Source organism: Cupressus sempervirens, chromosome 10, assembly GCF_028749045.1.
Source record: "Cupressus sempervirens isolate cs-2001-9-10 chromosome 10, ASM2874904v1, whole genome shotgun sequence".
NCBI lineage: Eukaryota > Viridiplantae > Streptophyta > Pinopsida > Cupressales > Cupressaceae > Cupressus > Cupressus sempervirens.
In genome coordinates this window covers 407851833-407856961 of record NC_143127.1, presented here as the reverse complement: position 1 = coordinate 407856961, position 5129 = coordinate 407851833, and the positions used below count along the sequence as shown (strand labels likewise).

Here is a 5129-nt window from a genome sequence, read left to right as displayed (position 1 = left end):
GCCACGAAAATGCACTTCCTTTACATTGCTTTTTCTAACTTTAAAAAAAATTAACTAAGTCCTCTCCTTCGTATGGAAGTGCATTTTCGTAGTTGTATAGACGTTGCCCTATGAGCATCACCTAGATCTAATGAGTGCTAAGTGGTCCATTTATTCTCATGAGATATGAATTCATGTTGAATCACTACTCATGAAACATGGGTCAATGAGTTTGACTCAAAATCACACAGTTAAATCCTGATAGTAATATCACAATAAAGTCACTTGTTCAAATGTCACATTGTACTATACAGAAAAGAAAAAAGGATAAAAAAGAAAAAAGAAGGAAAAAAAATAAAAATAAAAATATATATATATATATACGAGCCTCGGAACGCTTCTTAAGGAACATAAGGTTTACCATCATATCATTTCATGGGACGCTTTGTAAGGAACGTCTAGGGTAATGAGAAAGGGTGGAGTAAAGTCAGGCTTGACGCGGGTTAAGGTTTACCAAACCGAACATACACAAAGGCGGATAAAGGGTTAGGGTTCGAAAGATTGTTAATGGCGTCTGATTAGGGTTTCATCTTTATAGGAAGAAGCGATTTAGGGCTTTAGGTCTTCCGTCTTAGCATTCACTTCCGTCCTTCGATGTATAATTCGATAAAAGGAGCGATTTCTTGCGCGTTTTGTCATCTGTGAATACGGGTACTGATTTGCTCGATCTTTGTATTTATTGTTGTTTTTCATTATCTGCGCATTTTGGATCGATTGCTCTTGTGTCGTGTCGACGCATTTTTTATTGGTAATAGGTTGCAATGGCGGTCTGTAGGTTTCAACATTCGTCATATTTGATTTGTCGAATATTATTAACAAATATAGACCACTAATGACTGGCAATAATTTAGGGTAAAAAATAAGGTCGATGATGAGACAGGAAAGGCTTGTTTTTCAAAACATTCGCAGTGGCAGCCTAAGAGCTTTCGCCCTTGCCAGGCTTGAGAGCATGTTCTGCTTAATTCTCCCTTGGATGTTTGAGGTGTCAAACCCATAAATTGTCAAATTTTTAATGTTAAATCATTTTTATGTGTTTTGCTTGCTTTTACATCCAGATCCGCAGCTACGGCTTTTGATAGTGGCTGCTTCGGATTAGTTGCTTTCCTATTTCATCGATTTATTTTTTCTTGGGATGATATTGCAGTGGTGGATTGTAGAGTTCAACATGTATAATATTTGATTTCTTGAGCAATATTTATAAACATAGATCAAGATTCAAATAACAACAGTTTAGGGTAAAAATGAAATCGATGAGGAGACAGGAAAGGCTTGTTTCTCAAAACATTCGCAGTGGCCGCCTAAGAGCTTTCGCCCTTGCCAGGCTTGAGAGCTTGTGCTGTTTAATTCTTCCTTGGATGTCTGAGATCTCAAACCCCTAAATTGTCAAAAAAAAAAAAAATCAAATAATGTGTGTTTTATATCAAGTTTTTTGTAGTTATTGCTCCTGATTGGTTGCTTTCTTATTTCATCAATGCATTTTTTTCTGGGGATGATATTGCAGTGGTAGTCTGCGGAGTTCGACATGCATGATATTTGATTCGTCGAGCAATATTTAAAAACATAGATGAAGATTCAAATGACAATAATCTAGAGTAAGAATGAGGTCAATGATGAGATAGGAAAGGCTTGTTTCTCAAAACATTCGCAGTGGCCGCCTAAGAGCTTTCGCCTTTGCCAGGCTTGAGAGCTTGTGCTGTTCAATTCTTCCTTGGATGTCTGAGACCTCAAAGCCTCAATTTGTCATTTTTTCATCACAAATCAGTTGTACGTGTTTTCCTTACTTTGCATTAAGATACGTTGTCTACGGCTTTTGATAGATTTTAATATTTTATGAGGTCTCACGCTTGTCAAAGGGTAAAATCTAATGGTCAATACAGGAAAAATTGTTTGGCCCGTCCGAAATGTTGTGTAGATTATTAGCTGTAGCGTGTTCTATCAATTATTCAAGTGTTGCTCTTTATTTTTGTTTTGCTTTTTTTTCCACGATTTTAGTCTTGCTGGCATTTACATGCATTCCAACCTTTTTGCAAAAGAGTCCAAGTGCGCCTTCAAATTTTCTTTCAATCATTTGCAGCTCTAATTAAAATAGGATCATCCCTATATAAAAGCAACTTCACAATATAAGCTGTAGGTTTTTCATAATCAGTGGTCTTGATTAGCCACGCATTCTTCAAGATCATCATTGTATACATCAAATCATTTGCATTTTTGGCAATTAGTATAAGACTACATGACCCTGAGTTTCTGGGACGGGGATGTGGACAGGGAAATGGGAATTTGGGTTTGGTCTTTCACTTGTGAGTTTGCTATACGACATTAATTAAGAAACCTTTATTATAAGAGGATATTTTCTCTGAAAGTCCTTGGCCTCATGTATGTATTCTTTGCCACTTTAGGAATGAAGGGATGACAGAGGCAACAGCTAATAGGAAATATGTTTTACATAACTTTTAAATATTATGTTAATGACATCTTAACATATGACATATGTACGAAATGATTTAAATTGAGAGTTTATATGAGAGTCAAAGTCAAATAAGTTATCAGAGTTCAAGCACTAATGCTAAGGGACAGTTAGAAGATGTGTATCGGAGTTGGCAGGAGGGTCCAATAAAGCTATGAATAAGAACATCAGTATATAAAAGTAGCTTACACAATATATCTTGCAGACAGTTAGCATATGTGTATCGGAGTTACCAGGAGAGTCAAATTATGCTATGAATAAGAACATCAGTATATAAAGGTTGCTTACACAATACACCCTGCAGACTAAATAGTGTGAATGCCTTTTGCGATGCTTCTGATTTTAAAAATAACTATTCTGAAAAGGTTATTCTCTCCGTTTTGTTTTTAGTTTCTCAAAATATTCGTAGTACTGGGTTACTTTTGTTGCCTTCGTGCCCTACTGATGTCATTATGCTTGTAGGCGGGTTAAAATGAATTGCAATACATTTTGCTTCATGCACGATACTTGGGAGTTATTTTGTTTCATAAGTTCTTCTCATTGTTGAACAATGAAAAGATTGGTTTTTCATAAATTAAGTGGTTTGTTCCACACACTATGAGCGAAAATAAGCTTAGCAGCTATAATTGTGGGCATTAGAAAGTGTTAAGCTCATCATTTTGTTTTTCTTTAAAATTAGCCGGCCAAGGAGATGCCCTAACCGGTAAATCAAATTAAATGTGGTATTTGTTTTTTTGTCCGACTCATTATTTGCAATGCCATTCTATCAAAAGTCATTTAGTGAAGGTTTATACTCATTGCTAAGTCAAATGGTGCATCTGGTCAATGATATTGTTTTCATTTTAAAGCTGCAAATTGAGAAGTATATTTTGGGTCAAATGCACTCACATTTTTTCCGAGTAGTATTCCGTCCATGTAAGTAATAATTCTAGTGATCTTCTGAATTTTGAATTGCAGCTGAATGTTACACAGCTCTTGAAACGTTTCAAGTTCGTTTTGCAAAGATTTCTTTTTTGATATTGCATGTTTCTATTTGTTGACAACAGTGCTTTTAATTTTTCAAGGGTAATGTTGTCAATAAATAGAAAACATGTGTTATCAAAGAAGAGGGGGTAAAGCAAGTTATGGAAGAAGCTTTAACGCATTTTATTAAAGAGGTTGGAGAGGGTATTTGAAATAATCAGTAACATACTTTCAAAGTGGCTCAATTCTTTTTAATATATTTGCTGTTTGCCCCAGTGCTTTCTTTTTAAATAGTTGAATTTAAGCGCTAGATTCCTTTTTAATACAGCATGCTTGTTTTTTAGGGCTTCATTTTTCTTCTATTTTCTTTCCATGTAAATAATTTAAGGAACATTTTGGATTAAGGATGCAAACGGGTAGAAAACATATAGATAGTGGATAAGCTTGTGGGGCAAGTAGTCGTATTAAGGTTTTACCAATATACTTCTCTTGGGGTTTAAAATATTTAAGTGTTACTCTTGTAGGAAGCTAGCCCGTAAAGCAAAGCAAAGATGCCAATGCCACAGCCTCTCTTAAACAAGAAGATTGTCAAGAAGCGTGTGAAGAGGTTCAAGAGGCCACAGAGTGATCGCAGGATTACTGTTAAGGAGAGCTGGCGTAGACCAAAGGGTATTGATTCACGAGTAAGAAGAAAATTCAAAGGATGCACACTTATGCCCAACATTGGTTACGGATCCAACAAGAACACCAAGCACTACTTGCTTTCTGGCTTTAAAAAATTTGTGGTACACAATGCCAAAGAGCTGGACCTTTTGATGATGCATAACAGGACATACTGTGCTGAAATAGCGCACAATGTTTCAACACTGAAGAGAAAGGCAATTGTGGAGCGAGCAGCACAACTCAATATCATGGTAACCAACTTGCTAGCCAGGATACAAAGCCAGGAAGACGAGTAGAAATAGTTCCTGTTTCTATGAGATTAGAGTTTACCAGGATAGTTTTGAATTTGTCAAGTTGAATTTTATATTAAATTGGGAGCATGTAATTATTTCATCCCACCATACAATTTTGGTTGGAAGGTTAAATCTCTTTAGCAGTTCCATTTTTTCATGCCTGCATAATTTCACAGGCTTACTGAAATATATTGGTCTGCATTATTCTGAAGATTGAAACCGGAGTCATAATGTGTTGCATTATGTTGAATGAGGTTTATCTTGAAGCTAATTTTTTTTATAAATGGTCATACGGGATCGGATATCGATTCAAGTGCTTATTTTAAGTCGTCAGTGTTGTTGGGCTTGTCGCAATGAGAAGTATGACGGTCAATATTGTAAGTAATGCTGAACCTGGTATACCATGATTCTGGTGGATGCTTAAAGGTACTTAATTAGTACGTGTGATCAATCTTCTAGCTCTAATTACTATTGAGAATTTTGATTTGTTAATATTGCAGGTAATATTGTGTTAGGTTTAACATTAATTTGGTGATTGGAAGTGGCTACTAATTTTAATGGATCATCAAATGTGAGCGCAGATCTCAATTCAAGTTGTTATATACTCTTTCGATGTGATTCCATTTGGTAATCGTGTTTTTACGAGAATCTATGGTATAATTCTTTTTAGAATTTTTTGTTTTTAAATTTGATTATCTGTTTTTTTA

At 35.4% G+C, this 5129-nt stretch overlaps 3 non-coding genes and 1 pseudogene across 4 annotated transcripts; all 4 read left to right on the top strand.

The window, feature by feature from the left end:
- The first annotated feature begins 382 nt into the window (after positions 1-382).
- LOC149534407 (large ribosomal subunit protein eL32z pseudogene) lies at positions 383-4914 on the top strand (annotated as a pseudogene). The gene is made up of 2 exons (XR_016356787.1): positions 383-690; positions 3991-4914. The product of XR_016356787.1 is annotated as a large ribosomal subunit protein eL32z pseudogene (transcript).
- LOC149534410 (small nucleolar RNA SNORD14) lies at positions 903-1024 on the top strand. Its single transcript, XR_016358208.1, has one exon. It is a non-coding gene; the product is annotated as a small nucleolar RNA SNORD14 (small nucleolar RNA).
- On the top strand, positions 1285-1406 carry LOC149534409 (small nucleolar RNA SNORD14). The gene has a single exon (XR_016358207.1). It is a non-coding gene; the product is annotated as a small nucleolar RNA SNORD14 (small nucleolar RNA).
- LOC149534408 (small nucleolar RNA SNORD14) lies at positions 1642-1763 on the top strand. The gene has a single exon (XR_016358260.1). It is a non-coding gene; the product is annotated as a small nucleolar RNA SNORD14 (small nucleolar RNA).
- Positions 4915-5129: the final 215 nt, after the last annotated feature.